Below are 17,305 nucleotides of genomic sequence, written 5' to 3'. Positions count from 1 at the left end.
AATGTCTTGTGAGAGCATACATTTAATGTTTCTTGCGGACGCGAAAGGGTTAATTTACAAAATGTTACTCCTTTATGTCTGCAATAATAATTCAATATCATTTATTAAATTAATTAGGACCGTCGCAGTACATTTTATAAATTTATATTGAAACAAATTTAGGGGAAAAGTTGATGACAACCTACATTTTTTTTGTTGGCAATTGGGATGTGCAAATTTGCAATTACAGTAAATTTCTGCATGAGTTGCCAATGATACAAAATCATCGTGCAAATTATTCGCGGTGGTTAATTAAAAATTAATTCGCGCAAATAGTCAATTATGGATTAATATTTAGCTGCAGATTATGCGGATAAATCACGAAATTTATTCCATTGTGCAAAAATGGTTGGGTCTATTTGCTGGAGGGTTTATATAGGGGTGGATGGGGGTCGTTGGGGCGGAAATGCGGACGGTAAATGTTTGTTTTTCACTTGAGAGCATTTAGTATTCACAGAGACGCATTCGAGCAAATTGACCCAGAATGTCACACACACATACGGGAGGAATGGGGGGTGGGGCTGATTCTTTTTTTCCCACACAAGTGGAGGAAAATTGGGACAGAATGTCAATTGATCGATTGATATTGAAGCCGAGGCATTACACTCATCAGACACATCATACGAGTTGGAGGTTGGGGAGGGTGGAGCGTACAATGCGAGGGTAAAACTTTTTCCTCACCATGGTCACTATCAACTTTCTCCGTGGTCCATTGCGTTGCGGCGGTGTGGGGGTGGGATCACTTTGACAAGTGGGTAATTGACTTGGTGAAATGTGATGTCACACACCGAAGTAAAAGTGCCAACATGCCAAAAATCTTCACCTACCAAACCACAACCGAGGATGTGGGTAAAAAGGCGAAACTTCTGAAAGCTTCAATTTGCTGAAATATTCATTTCTTTTCCGTGCTTTCACCCCTCTCCTACCCCCAACTACCCTCTATGTATGTATCTCTATATATTTTTTTTGTTTTGAAATATTGAATTTATTATTATATATATTTTTATTATACAAGAAGCGAAATGCAATAAACTTTTTACTATATATTTTTTCATAACTTTTCTTTTAAAAAATTTACTCACACTCAACTTTGATGGCGCTTACAGCACGCAAACGCATTTTCTCTGAGTGGTTTTCTCTGTTTGCCAAAAGATATTTTGATTATTTTATAGTATTACCTACACACTGCGTGTATAAAATGTGTCAAAAAGTTTGGTATAAAAAGAAATGGTCTTTTTTTTTTACTGAAATTATTATTTTTATTGAGAAAAGGGGAATTTTTTAGAATATTCCCTCCGGAGAGCGTCGATTAATTTCAATTAAAAAAAAAAGCATGCGAATTTGCCAGAGCTTTCGACATTCTGTGTATCATCCTCAGTGACTGTTAGAGAAAAGTTTTATTTAGTTCACAAACTTTCTTTTTACAGTATGTTTTTTTTTCTAAATTTATTGCACGTCCCTGATTTAAAATTACAAGTATAGTATCGGTGCCTAAAGTAATAACTAACAGATAACCATTAAAAATTAGATCAACAATTATTCATATGTCGTTTAATAAAATTTAAATTCAATTTTTCCCCAAATAAAAAAAAGATATTAAAATTTCTTTTTTTTTCACTGTTTGTTTTATTAAATATTTACGAGTAATTATGGCATTCGATTCACAGAATAATTCCATTTGCCACCACTAACAATAAATAATAAATTGAAATGAATTCGGCATTCCTTCGGTTATGGATATTTTTGGAAAATTTAATTTCATAATTGAAAATGATATGAAGAAAACTAATGTGCATATTAAAACAAATTCATGAATTTATAAAATTCATTATAGGTTCGCATTCAATATATTTCTGGTATTTGTGGTATTTTATTATTTAAATAATCTATTTTGATAAAATTTACTTGATTTATTATTAATAATATCCTACCTATATATGTACATATGTATATTGCATTTATGATAATATTTTGAGGGCAGCCATAATGGCTTGCTCTGTATTTATTCAACTTACCTACATTTATGCAATCACGTTGATGGAAAAATAAAATAAACATTCAGAAATATTTTTATATCTTTACACGTATCTATCCTACTTGAATCCCTGTACAAGTAGGTATGTAGGTATTAAAATATGAATCTCATGTGCACATTTTATTAGTAGGTAGGGTTCAGCAGCGTAGCTAGGGAGGGTGTTTGAGTGTCTAAACACTCCCTAAAAATTCAGGAAGTTTAGGTTTTCTTTAAAGATCAAAGTAAAATTATTTCCAGAATTTCAATTATTGTAGTTAGGCTAAAATACTACTCAACAGCCCCTCATAAACAAAAAAAGAAACTTAAAATATTCTCATTTCGGACCACACAAACTAGGTCTCATATGTATTAAACAAAGCGGAAAATAGCCTGTTGTTCCAAATTGGCTACTTATGAATATTCTATATAATATGTAATAAATATTATGTTGTTGGCTTGTCGTTGGCAGCAAAATTTGGTTTTTCCCCCGAAAACAGCACATTTAAATTTTTTGTTGCCTATTTTGTACGCGCTGTAGCGACAAAAGAGACGGGCACAGGGAGGCGAAAGTGTTCAATTGAAAATGGTTGAAGGTGGTGACATATTGGCAAAAAGAACTTAATTTCGATTTCTACGTCCCTTCGTGACATTGAGGGTGCGCCAAACTTTCCCACAAATTGCACATTTTGCCACTCAACATCTGGATTTGTGGAATTTTTAATGAAATTATTCAAGTTTACCGCCGCGTCCGATAGAATGTAACTTTGACGGCAAACAGCAAAAGGAGAGACGACAAAATTCGTGAGGAAATTAATAAAAATTTATATCTTTTGGACAATTTCATCCGCCCTCATCCCCCAATACTTCACCCTCAAGTGGTGACAACTTTCTTTCAACACCTCCGGCGGGAAATTTTTGGGTGGAATTTTTGGTTGGTGGGTGGGTGGACTCAGTGGCAACTTTTCTATATGCGCGCTGGTTGGAAAATTCAACTGAAAGCCATATTGGAGATATTAGATTTTTAATGGAAAACTTTTTCTCCTCTCCTGAAAAATATTTTCCATTTGCCCATCTCATAAAATTTGCGTTCTTGTGCATAAATTTTTAGTGAAAGGAAAATAATTTTTCTCATTTTTCCCATATACACACACATACAACTCAACGATTTGTGGACTTGATACGTACAATCCCACCTTCACATTCGAAGCAAGGGATATATCTGTGGAGAAGAAGAAGAAAATAGCAATTCTGTGGTTTGGAGTGAGAAAAAATCCATCACGCGAGTCTCCGAAGAGAGATATTTTATTTTTGGACTATGTGTTATTCATGAGAGGTGTGGATTTTTTTCCTCCTTTTGGTGGTGTCTAGTTTAATAAACTCTGTCAAACGAGCCATTATGTATCTCTCTCCTCGCCATACCCACGGCATCCAAGAAGAGAGCTCGAAACAACTTAATTAAAAGCAACACGTTCAACTGCAGACTCGCGTGATTCAGGTTTTGCCGACCTGCCTCCGAACTGAGAAACCATTTAGTATCGATGGCGATTGCTTGGGAACGTCTGTGGACTTGGCTGGTAGATGGACTGTGGACGAGAGGCGCTTCGGGGACAAAAAATGTGTGTTTGGAATGAGATTATACTTCTCAAGTGACTAATAAGAACATCAAATGGGGAATTCTTCATGATTTTCTTTTTTTTTGTATCGTCGCTCTACCGATCTGTCGAAGTTGCTAAAGTTAAGTGTTATGGGCTCCAAGCACCACAATAAAGAATAATGCCTTATTTAGAAAATTGCTTTAGGTACCTATTCTGATTTGAAACACCTATGCGCGCTCTTTTTTATTGCTTTTAACTCAAAGAATTGAGATCAATATAATTTATATTTTCAATATTTTTTAAACAGATTTAAAATATTTTTCATGTGAACTTTGCTTGTTTATTCGTTTATCGGTTTGTATGTTTAATTGTTTGTCTTTTTGTTTATTTAATTGTTTATTCTTTTTTATTTTTTTGTTTTTCGTTTTATCACTTTATCCATTAAAACATTTTTCGTTTTTACGTTTATCTGCTTTTTCTTTTTAATGCTTGTTTGTTTGTTTGTTTATTTATTTATTCGTTTTTCTGTTTGTTTTCTTATATATTAGTCCATTTAGTTTGTTTGCTTGTTTAACTTTATTGTTTGTTCCTTTATTTGTTAATTCTTTTGCGTGTTTGTTTGTTCGTTTGTGTGTTCCTTTTCTTATTTTAGATAATTTATTTTTTTAGTCTTTTTGAAATATTCGGTTGATTGATTTTGCATAATTATGTATATTGTATTTAATACAAAAAGAAAATAATAATTGAATAAAACTTTCAAATATAATTCTAAAAATCCTTTATTATTTTTTATAAATCCCATCTTGGCTTATGTACGCATCAGAAAGCAATATACATTTTATTAAACAAACTTTTTCGAAAATAATGTTAACAGTGTGAAAAAGTTTTACATAACATTGTGATAAAGTTTTGAATAAAATTTTGATGTCACATAGTTATGACTATTTAATAAAATTTATATAAACTCGTACTAAAACCATCCTTGTGTGTAGTGCATACGAAATCACTGGCATATTTGTGAATTCCTCTTGGAAAGATTTATCTGGTGCAATCATTAAGAGCTGTTTGATAAATTGTGGAGATTTGTGCAAAATAATTTCCCTCGTTTCCCATTCACAAAATTCAATAATACCCCATCCCTACCCCCAAAACTATACATGATGCTGCTGGTGGTACACAAATTGAAACTTTGTAGAATATTTTCCAACCTCTAAATTGAAAAGCACCAACTGAAATTGAATTAGTTACATGAATTGCACCGTTTCAGCTTGTTGAGAGAATGTATTTAATTTTTCCCAGCTTTCAATTTTCCAATCTCTTTTCCATGTGCTCTCTCACCATCCTCAAAAGAGGCTCAATGAAATCCTCTTTTAACCCACAAAACCCACCCCCAACCCCTCCACTTTCACACTGGGTGTCTTTCATTTCTACGTGCGCGTTATACCTTGTTGTTGCGACATGGAGATGGATGGATAAAAAAAGAGCATCCACCATGAATACACCTCTTGTAGAGAAACCTCCCCCCTCCACCTCATGAGCACAGCAACACCTGGAGGTGAGATGGCCAAAGTTGATTAAATTAAAGTTAAGAGCGGGATGGGGTGCGAAAAAGACGGATTACTGGATAAGGTGCATTTAATAACCGTGTGATTATGTTATTAAATATATCACACCCCCCAATCCCCCATATTAATTAACTCATGTCCAGGAGTTTATGACACTCCCCATAGAGATATCAAGTGAATATTGTTGTTTATCTCTTGCGCCCCCAGGTAAGTTGGCAAGTGGCGGAAATCGAATTATCTTGCTTATCCTCGCTTCATCCTTACTCATCTCAAGTCCTCATTCCTGCCTGACAGACTCTCCTCCCTTAGTTTATGTCCCACATTAAGATATGGATTCAAGGTGCACATTCAAATGCTAAATTTCATATAAAGGAGTTTACCAGTATTTGTATGGAATATGTAAAATCTTTGAAGATTATCAAGGATTATTTTACTTAATTTTTCTCTTAAACTGCTTAAACATTTGGGATCTTAAGACACCACTTAAGTACATGGCTACATCTAATCGTGACTCAGAAAAAGACTAATTGAGACTCAATTCTCCTTTTTGTGACTCAACTCTTCTCTTATTTAGACTCAGCTCACAAACAAACAAAAAGATTTTCTTTGATGGAATAATATTCCACTAATAAGATTCTGTTCATTAAAAATACTCGTTGTCTTACTTTTTTTTAACGGCGCCTTAAGTTAAAACTCGCGGCTACATTAGGTATTTTGTAGTACAGATAATTTAAAAATTGAGTCTTGATTAGTCAAAGGTAGAGTCTAAATAAGAAAAGAGTTGAGTCGTAAAAAGGGGAATTGAGTCTCAATTAGTCTTTTTCTGCGTCACAATAAAGTAAATTTGCGTCAACATTAGTTTTAACCTGAAATACATTTTTAGACAAATACTTGGTATGTCACGATTGTGGTATACCAACTTATAATTGATGACTATTTTCCAGCTAAATGGGAAGTTTTTGGCAATTATTTCTATGTATTCATTTTTCTAAAAATTTATTTTTTATGGGAAATTTTACTCAAAACAAGAAAATATTTGGTTGTCTTCTTAACCTTAAAAATCACCCCTACTCACCCTTAATGACGGTACTAAGTAGGTACATGAAAAATAACTTAAATTTTCGATTATAAAAGCACTTTTTGATAGAGCAATATAAAGCTAGCTTACAGAGAGATTTTTTTTACACAAATTTTCAAGGGGTGTTTAACTATGGTCTAAGGTGAACCGAGAACGCAACATTTGCGATCTTTATTGCTCCCTTGGAATAGTTACTCACCCCCTGCAAATTGTTCAATCCTTTTTCCAAAAAAAAAAAAAATCAGAAAATTTTGTTAAGTGATGAAAATAGCGAGGAAATACTTGTTCGTCGTTTTTTTGTGTCTTCCCCAAGTGAGGTATTTTTCCCCAAAAAACACAGAAGTGTGATAATCCCATATCTTTTTTTTCTCCTGTCGTATCAGGAAAAGCTCACATTATATGACCTTTTTCTCGGGAGAAAGTATTATAAAAGGCACAAAAAAAAAACAGAAAGCAAATATAATGATGATGTAGTGTGTGCATAAATTTTCCACATTTTCCTCTTTTCGTATTCATTGTTTTATCCTTTCTCCTCTACTTTCCCTGTACTATGTATATGTGGGGTATACGCCACTCTGTGAGAGTGAATGTGCTGAAAATCTCCATACTTCATGTGAGAAGATGTTCAGGGATGATTTTAACATCTTTCCCATAACTAGGAGGACTCTGTGTTGTGATGGGGATGGGGGGTATGCGAGAGGCAGCGATCGGTGTGGCTGGTGAGACACAGAGACCATTCAGTGACTCTCTCCTTGTTCCATATGGGGTTTCGGTATTGTTTTAAAAGGAATGTATATGGATGGTGTGGTTGGGATGAATATATATATTTTAGTATATAATACTTCAAAATGCGCCTCTTGAGAAAACCATCAAAGCTTCCAGGATACAGAACATGTCCATTTGTACTCTGTAAACTCACAAATCCGTAATGGATTGAACAGCTTTATATACGAGTTAGGATTTCATCTTAGAAGCACACGGGATTTTATGTTGATTCCCTTTTCGTGAGGACAATGCTACATGATTGAGGCAGAAGGAGGGTGTTGCATTAAATTTTTAAATTCCTCAGCTAAACGGAAAACTCTGTACTATTTGGAAAATGTTCAGGGAGAGGTGAGAATTAAAAATTTATGGTACTTCATTGTGGTAAATTCGACATGTTGAAGGAACATTTCAAATGTCATCTTTTGAGTTTAATAAAATAAAAGCTTAAATATTTTAGAGGCACATCGAGGGACAAAACTGTTTTTTTTTTTGACAAAAACATATTATGTTTTGTGCAGCAATAAGAAATGTACTGGTAAGCTGACCAAGCTTACGAGAGCTGTGTTTCTTTCAGTGTACCAATTTTGTGAAAGCAAACTAGAACGCGAATTTGTTTAAATACGCGCAAAGTCGGGAAAAGTTGAAAAGTCATACCCTAAGAAATCTTTAGAAGGCTATATCTCGGGAATGGCTCCATAGATTTTCGAGTTTGAGCTATCGTTGGAAAGGTCTTAATCTCAACTATAATATATAAAAATATGAAGTAAATCGATAATGGCATTTTCGAAATATTCGAGTTCGAAATTTTCGAAAATTTTGATTTTGACTTTAGCGCCTCTCGCGGTCATTTCTCGAACTTGCAATGTTCTAGACATTTGTAGGGCTTCACGAAACCTTTCATTTGCGCTTGAGTTGATCGAAATCGGACTGGTAGAACCCGAGATATGACATGCCAACTTTGGAAGGCTATATCTCGAGAACGGCGACATAGATTTTCTTCATTTTTGGCATGGAGCTAGATAATATGGTCAGCTATAACATATCAAAAAATGAAGCAAATCGATAATGGCGTTTTCGAGATATTCATCGAAAACTCATCGAAAATTTTGTTTTCGATTTTTGGCCCCCTAGCGGTCATTTTTGAAACTTCGTATGTTCTAGAGAGTTGTAGGGTTTGTTGAGAGCTTTCATTTGACCTCAGGTTGATCAAAATCGGTCAAGCCGTTTTCGAGTTATGGTCGATTTTCGATGAAAAATTGTGGCGGCCATATTGACTAAACGGCTTGACCGATTTTCAAAAATGAGGTATCGTTGGAAAGCTCTTGATGACCCCTACAACATATCAAAATTTCAGCCCTCTATCTATAATAGCGGCTGAGATATAGCGAAAACAAAATTTTGAGGTTATTCAAAATGGCGGACGGGGGGGTGGGGGGGTGGATTTGACCTCATAATCGGATGTCTTCCGGTCGATATTTAAACTTTGCCGTTTACCGCAAGTCTCTATCTATCACCGTTCTCTCGCAATTAGGCGATAGGTTCCGGCCGGACGGCCGGCCGGACGGACGGCCGGAAAAATTTTTTTTTGGCGCATACATTTTTTGGAATGTGGGGACCCTAATTCGTGCTCATCCCAAGTTTGAGCCCGATCTGACGACCTTCGATTTTGCTCGGTACACAAAAGCTGTGTCTGAAAGAAACACAGCTAAAATTATGCAACAAAAAAGTTCTTTGACCTATATTCAATTTTTTTAGCATAAAACAATCTAATTGTGAAAGGAGCAATTTTATTTTAATTGAACACCATGATGAGAATGCTGAATATCTTTTTTCTGAGTGGGAGATACTATCAACTTCAGCACACACATGACAATGAAGTGAAATGTTCTGGAAGAAGTTGAAGAGAAGTTCCTGTGAAATGCATAAAGTTTTATTGCCCCGGTTATTTGGTGGCAAGAAGTGAACACACGTCGTGACTTGGTGGAAAATAGTGTGGAGGTAGAGTGGTAGAATGAAGGTAAAAATGGAACCATCTGATGGCGATTCCCAATGTGCCAGGAGTAAAGTGATAGAATCGCATTTTGAAAGTGAGCAAAATATCGAATGTGGGTGGGTGTGAATGGTTGGGGGAACGGGAGAAAAAGCGATTGAGACAAACAGTTGAGGAAGTCAACATTTGAGCATTTGCACGACTTAATTTGCGAATCAAGCCACAATGTGCTACTTAAATTTATCATTTACATGCCGTAAGCCCTCCACTGTAATGTGCCATCTTCATTTGGAATATGCAAATTGCATGGAGAGTGCCTCGGTGGTGTCTTTCCCTATGGCACCAAAGCGGGTGAGTCCTAACCACCCCTAACCATCTCAGGCATCCTCCGAGGCAGCCCTCCTTCAACTTCGGGACTCTTGTACGAATATATATTGCTATGGATGGTGTGTATGTTGAACAGCACAGAGTACATTTATTATTTTATCATGGAATATCCATACTCACACAGGGCAAGGAGGGAGACATAGAGGGCAATCAAGCCTGAGGACGGGACAACTTCATATAACATCACCCATCCAGAGTCTCGGGGTGTAGCATTTGAGTTCCTTTGGGGGACTAAACAACTCACTTTTGCCTGTGGGCAACTTCGAGGGTGTCGTGCAGGCTTCCTCCATCGACCAGAAAATGAAGGAACCCCAACGCATTATAATTTCGTAACAGGTGTCACTTATTACAGCTCTAAAATTACCCTCAAAAAATCCTCAAGGAGGGTGCATAAAAATTCAAATTTCAAACTTCACAGAGAGTACAAAAAAAAAACACCGCATTCTGTCTAAAGTCAGCTCAATAAATTTCTCTCGCCATGTCCAAGGGAGTGTTTTATATCTATTCAAACACATGTTCCATCCCTCCCTCCCGTGAGAAATATATACATTTTCAATCAGCCTCTGTATTCTTTTGCGCTGAAGTACTTTTAATTGACTATTGAGCTCCCTGTTGCATTCTGTTGTTGATGCTAAGCATTGATTCCGATGCGAATAATCTTATTTCCAAACCCTCCGAAAAAGCGTTGAACTGTTGTTAAATCACCAGATTTGCTCAAAGACAAAATATCGCATGTTTTTGTTATATTTAGGGGAGGGTGTGCTAACATGACGCGATTTAGGCGTTTTGTATTTCTTATACTAGTATAAAACTGAAGGGTTCTAAGTGTAATGAAGAAATATTTTTTTTACAACCATGAATATCATAAAGGATGGTCCAATTAATGAAAATGACTTTAATGAATTTCAATCAATAAATTATTTATTTTTTTAAATTTTAAATAATTTTTTTCCCAAAAATTGCGTGCGTTTTTAACTTAAACTCTTAAGCACTCAAAATGTTCGAAATCTCAGTTTTTAATGATAGTTTTTGAGCCAGAACATTCCTACCAAAAATCGAGTTTAAAAATTCATACAACGAATCATTTATAATTTTCATAAACCTTTTACAAGGCATTTGACAAATAATTTAATCAACTTAGTTGACTTTCTTGATAAAGACATAACACCAAAGATCATGAATGTGTGAAAGTTTATTGAATTTGCATGTAGTCAGATAAAGTTTTGATTGAAGTTTATAGTGGAAAATAATTGTAATTTGCACTTTAAAATGGTTGTACATTGAAATACAGCTTCAGTTGGTAAGTGGCTCTTGTATAGTGTTTGATTGACTTTCAATTTGTACCTTCCCAATTTTCCCTATATTTGATTCTCTACATTTTTAAATTAAATTTATTTATTTAAGGAAAAAAACCCAAAAAAAATTTCATACGGAACTATTAGGGAAATAGGGAAAGTAAGTCGTTAAGACACATAGGTTCCACACAAAAACTGTTAATAGTGTGAAGCGAAAAGCTACATATGTATGTATATACTTCTTGATTTAATACATAAAGCTTTGAGTCTGACACGAGAGTGAAAAAGCATCCGTCCATCCTCCCAAAAGTCCATCAAAAGTGAATGAATTGTGAATTGTGAGAATGAAACTGTGAACTATGCAGTTAGCTTTTATACTTGACTATATATTTGTATGTAGTTCTCTGTATACGAGGAACCGTGCAGACTATATGGTGTAACTTCATCCTTAGCAGAAAGCAAGGGGCAAAAGGTACACATATACCACACGTGGATATAGGATATGGAATTTGCAGTTTACTTCACATACACACAGACTTAAAAACCCCCAATATGGGTGGTAGTGAGTGTTGTAGAGTTCAAACTTATTATATGTATGCATTTGGAAGTTTTGGTGAAGAGGAAGCGCCTGTGAGCTTTTTGAAAGCTCATCCTCTTGGTACTCGCAGCAATGGCTTTAGTTGGTTCATGGGGCAAAGTGGTCAGATATTTTTGAGGTAGGATGGAAAAAGCATAAATTGATTATGAAGTTGTATGCAAAATGATGCCTGGCACCCTCTCCTGATCTCCTTGGTGATGCAATGAAAATTGACGGCCACAAAAGATATCTCCTTACATTGAATTTTCCTATTAATTTCTCTGGAATTTTGTTTAGAGTCTCCTTCGTTGGAAAACATTTAATTTTCTTATTTTCCTCAATTTATTTCTTCATCGAAACGTGAAACAAAAAATTCCTTAATTTTAATTAATTTACTAATGATTTCTATAAGCTTCAAATTCATTAAAATGGCCATGAAGAGAGCAAACAAAAAGGTTTTCACTGAGAAATATGCTTCGAGAGCATTTAAAGAAAAAATATCGTAATGAAGAGAATGAATTTAATAATGATTGAATTTATTAATGTTTCTACGACTCATGTTATCTTGAAAGGGTTAACAAAATGAATACATAATTTTATTCAAAGTTTTTAAAGCAAATATGATCAAGAAAACCCTATTTTAAAAAAATCTTTTTTTAATTTAGTGATAAAAATATGTCTAAAAGCTCTAATACCTGTGTTTGGTAGGTAATTAAAAAGCTCAAGAATCTTCAGTCATTGATATTCCAACATTTCAACACTCACAAAAATTTATTCCAGTTCATTTGCGTCGTGTGATATGAAAAAAAACTTTGTCAACATTTTTTAAGCAACTGCAGCAGCTTGGATAAGAATATCTTTCCATTTTAAACCATCTTTACAAATTCCATCATATTCCTATCTTCGCACTATAACTAATGATGACTAACATTCTATAGAAAATCATTTTAATTTGATGTGACGGAAATTGCTGATAAATTCAATTAAAATTTTTTCCCTCTTCTCTGGGGAAATGGATCTCTTGTGGTTTTCTGTGGGATGGATGATTTAAGAAACTCCATTTAATCCACTTCACACACAATTAATTTCTTCCAATGAATTAGTATCCCTTATCGGAAAAGCATTGCTAATTTGATACTTTATATGTATACAGAGGGAAAGGACTATGAAGGACTTTAAAAAAATGAATTGAGTTAAAGAGCTTTTTGAGAGCTTTTGAATTTTCACTCTCCATTTATGAGTGGTTGAGGAAAATATTTATAAAAATATATTTTTGCGAAAAAAAAAGCTCAAGCTCAATTTAACTCAAGGAATAAATTTATCAGGAATGTTATGGAATTGCAATTTTTTCGCAACAGCAATATACTGCAATATATCAATTTATTCCTGTGATATATTCAACAAATTTTTCGCTGAAAATTTCCCAAAAATTGACTGTGGAAAATTCAAGAAATTCCCATGTGGGTTAAAATAGGGAAAATCGGTCTTATGGTGGGTATAAGTTGGGAAGAACATAAATTACAATTTTCAAATGATTTATTCTCACCAGTGCACTGTGAACACATACTAAACAAACTATTTTGCAAACACCCATTTTCGAATGCAATCTCCCCGCCGTCCTGGAACTTGCCGTAGTTGTGACACTCGCCGTGAAATTTTCAAATTTTCCACCCACACCCCATTTAGCTTGGCAAATGCGTGCGAGCAAGTGGGAGATATGAAATGCCAGAAAACAATTCATTGCACCATAATATAGGAGCAATCGAAGTAATGCCAACTATGTTGAATTTTCGGGGGTAGTAGAATGTAGCAAAGTTTTCCCGGGGTGGAAAAGCGTGGGGGGAAGCATTGTTGGGGGCATAAGCTGTATTTGTGGGATATAGTCGCAAATTAATATCAATAGAATGGACCGCAAAATGTTTCTGGGGTGGCAAGAGGGACGTGAGGGGGCGGGTGTGGAAATTATGGGTGAAAAGACCATCAACACCTAATATCGGCTAAATATTAATAATTAATTTCAAACATATTAATCATCTAGTGGAGCATAAAAATAATTATAACGCCTCTCAAAAGCCATAGAGTCTCAATGGCAGGTAAAACTGCTAGACCTTTTCATGGGTTAGATACGAATGGGGGTGTACGAAGGGGGTGTAGAATATGGGCAGCCCATAGTGAAATCCTTTTGATGATATTACATCATCGATGGTGATGATGATCTGGGTAGCAATTTTGTGGGGGTTTTGTGTATACGGGAGCAGCATTGAGATTGATTAATGAACAGTAAATGATTACATGGGGTGCATAACACATGGCTACATATGGTGAGTGCTGGGGGATTGACACTGATGGACACCCCGTGAAAAGAGTTAACAACGCCAACTCACCATTTCACCATGGGCAGCACACAGCAACATATTGTACTAAGAGAAGCAATACAAGTTCGACAAGTTCATATTAATTATTCAGTGGACTTTCGGAGCTTTCTCCTCAATCGCCTCAATCACAATCCTTTGATACACTTTCAGCTACCATTTCGAATTATTGATGAATTTATTTGCCAAAGAGTATATTTCTGCTCACAACATACTTCGTTTCACTCCCCCCGCAAAATGGGGACACCTTCATGAAAAATTGACCAATGGTCATTTCAGCATGTAAAATTAATAACAAGATCTATTCCCCAGAGGCTGACGAGCCGAATGACAGAAAAGGGGATACACCCACACAGTGGATATACAATCAATCTGTACACAACCCCGTCACAGAACCTAAACTGCCAAAATGAAATCAATTTTGTATTGCAAATAATATTTTTTCATACAATTTTCCTCAAGGCGGAATGCTCCGGAAAATTGCTTTAAGGACATTTTGTGAGCTTTTTCATGTCCCATATCAATTTACTAAATACCTACATATCCTTCACCGAAATAAACGTAGAAAATTATATTTTAGGTGAATTGAAAAGGGTTTGAAGGTGGATAATCTAATTTTATTTGATAGAAAGTTAAGAAATTTATAAGGTGTTTCCTGAAATTTATATAATACTTCAAAATAAAATTTGAGATAAAATATATAATTTTTAACTTGAAAAAAAAAAAACAATTAATCCAAGTCTGGAAAATGAAAATTTATTAAAATTAAATTTATTTAATTCAATGCCTAATTAAAATTAATTCAACTACTAATTAATTTTTTATCTCCTTTTTTTCAGGTATGTACTGAAAATTCATCAATAGCAACAATTAAAAATTATGGACTTTTTATGCTCTTAAGAAGAGGTTAGTGAGACAAAAAATAAAATACATAATTATTCTCTTATATTGGGAATTTATTTAAGTATGAAAAACTATATATAACTATGTATAACTTCTAACCCCAGTCTTCCCTATACTTCATCTTTTCATTACAACATTATACTTTGTTTAAGCTACAGAGTCTATTTACATGAACCTTCTTATAAGAAAGTTCATAGAAAACCACTGGTACCCAAACACTAAAGTTGAAATCTTGTCCATTTGTAAGGATATAAAGTAGACGGGTAATCAATGCATATACATTACATATAGTATGAAAGTCAAAGCTGAAAAGCTGAAAAGCTCAAAGGCTCCCAAATACAGGAGACGGGAGAAATGGACATTTGGATTTGAGAGTCTTGGACAAAAAGGACACTAGCCCACGTTTGGAAGTTTAAAGTGAAATTTGTCATGTACAAAAGGACCCCATGAGTGTCTGTGTGTACTTAATTAGAAATCATCCAGTGTAGGTTCAAAAGCATGGCTTTCACCTCCCGCAAGAATAATCCTTTCTGCCTATCCTTCTACCCTGACGTCATACTCCCCAAAAATTTTGAACGAAGGTACAGCCTTAATAATTGTGCAGGACCACAAGTTGGTAAGTTTTGTGTTTCTGGCATGTAATTTGCCAACATATGTTCTTTGACTTGCGAAAAAGCAACCAAGGGGTATGTGTGCAATAGGGGTAGAGAGAGAGTGATGGTTTGCCTGTGTAAAATAGCTCATCATACCCTGGAAATTTCCCCTTTGGTAATTTTGGGTTTTGACTGTTTTGGAAATCTTTCCTGTTTAAAAAAAATAAAAGCTGTATTATGTAGAAAAGTGTTTTTAATCATCCACCCGAATATAGAATACATTTCCTGTCCTTCCTGTTCTGAGAGAAGGAAAACTGTTTAGGGGTTGTGCGTGGTTTGAGTTGATCCTGCGGGGAAGAGTTTACCCGTATTATGTACAATCTCTCAATGAAGGACCTTCGGGGTGGTGCAATTTACCCCCCAATGTAGCATAAATGGTGGGGGAGTGAGAATGCGAAGTGGCGCTGCTACATATCGGACGGACGCATATGGAGGGGTGAAAAATAGCGAAGGTGACGGAGCCGAAGGAAAAGGATTTGCTGGACAATTCGGTTCCCTTTGATGTGTTTAGCGCATTATCGGGTGTCGAGGAGACGAGGTATACTACATACATCGTTTGCCAACTGGAAAGTCGGGAAGTGCCATAGCGTACATACCTGCGCACATCACCTGGGCTGCTCTCGTGTACCCACTCACTCGCTCTTCATCCAAACTTGCGTTCACAGTGTACCTGACGCCGCGGCGGCAAACGCATCCGCCGGACGCTATATCATGCCGTTCACTCGCACCAATGCTGCCAGACGATTTACTACCACTGTCAGTCATCGGGTACCCGGAGTTGCTACATCGTAGCACCGAATGTGTTTGCGCACCCAGCCGGTTCCATCGGAGAGTGTGTCGTCGATGTTTTGCCTTCTCAGTTTGTCTTCGATCGTGGGACGCGCTGGATGTGGTTTTACCCCAACAATACACTACGTCCGTCTACCGTCTCGTCTTGACGACTTGCACCCAAACATCTTGTCAGCTGAGTTAAACTTAAAGAAGAAAAAAAAAGTAAAGAAATTCGTGACAAAGAGTGAGCGTCGCCCCGTGCATTTGCCCACCGAAACGCACCTCGTTAGGCGCGCTGCTAGTATAGCATCCAAAGTAGCATCAATTTGTGCATTGGATGGCAGCATAGTCGCGATTTTGATTTTATTTCCTCTTTGTATTTTGTGCTGTGTGTTTTTTTCCTTCAACACTGTATTGAATTTATAAGTTTCTTGCCATTCATTTCGGCTCTACTCTCGCAAACTATTATATGCTTCGGGCTCTTTCCTATATATATGTTCCACAACGACTCTGAGTTATATTTCTGTTACATCTTCTCCACTGTGTTGTGTTTGTGAGGCTCGGTTTTTTTCCTACTTGCTTTCATTGAGCGTCCAAAAAGGCGCAAGAAGTACTGGGCATAGAAAAAAAATTATATATACACTCATATGTACTTAGAATTATATACAGTGCCGTTGTGAAGAAGAAAAGAAGCAAAATTTTGAGAGAAAAGACAATTTGTGACAGTGAAAACGCATGTTGTAAGAAAAGTGGAGTTTAGTGTTTCTTCTGTTCTATTGCGCTCTGTGGTGTGATTAATCAAAGTCCGCAGGTACACGCAAGTGTGATCAAAAATGTGAGATTACCCGTTTTTAAAAAAAAAAAACCGCCACTATTTACCTGAAAGAACATACTTAAAAAAAATTCCAGAAATCATGTTAATTGAGACATTAGAATTTCCGCTGTCGAATGGCACAAGCTTGTGGGAGAGTGTGTAGAGAAAGAGGGGTATTAGAGAGATAGAAGCAAAATTCAAAAAGGGAACCCAAAGAAAATCCCATGGTCTATGTGTGGCTGTTTATGTGTGCGGAGATACCCTGAAAAAGCAGCAAGAGCAAGTGAGAGCTGAGCGTCTTCCTTATATACACGAAAAATGACTCTATCTTTGGGTTTTGGTCCCTCCTTCAGTTAGCAGCTGTAGGAGATACAGAAATAATATCTCAATGTTTTGCTCTTCCACTGCTGCCTCTGCTCCGAAAAAGAATCACTTCTATCCGCAGACAAGCCCTCGCCCATTCCCTCTGGGTCCTCTCTGTATGTGC

General features: G+C 35.9%; 1 protein-coding gene across 4 annotated transcripts in view; it reads left to right on the top strand.

The window, feature by feature from the left end:
- LOC129793963 (semaphorin-2A) overlaps positions 1–17,305 on the top strand; it is a 256,900-nt gene that overhangs the window by 50,531 nt on the left and 189,064 nt on the right. For 2 of the 4 annotated variants that reach the window (XM_055834506.1, XM_055834508.1), the window contains exon 1: positions 16,092–16,839. The exons of 1 other annotated variant lie outside the window; for it this stretch is intronic. The gene's annotated coding sequence lies outside the window, so the exon portion shown is untranslated. Of the gene's footprint in view, positions 1–16,091; positions 16,840–17,305 lie in introns of those variants that run through there. One more of the 4 variants, XM_055834507.1, reaches the window with a different exon arrangement.

Source organism: Lutzomyia longipalpis, chromosome 3, assembly GCF_024334085.1.
Source record: "Lutzomyia longipalpis isolate SR_M1_2022 chromosome 3, ASM2433408v1".
Lineage (NCBI taxonomy): Eukaryota > Metazoa > Arthropoda > Insecta > Diptera > Psychodidae > Lutzomyia > Lutzomyia longipalpis.
Note: the sequence above shows the minus strand (reverse complement) of the source record. Positions and strands in the feature narration are given on the sequence as shown.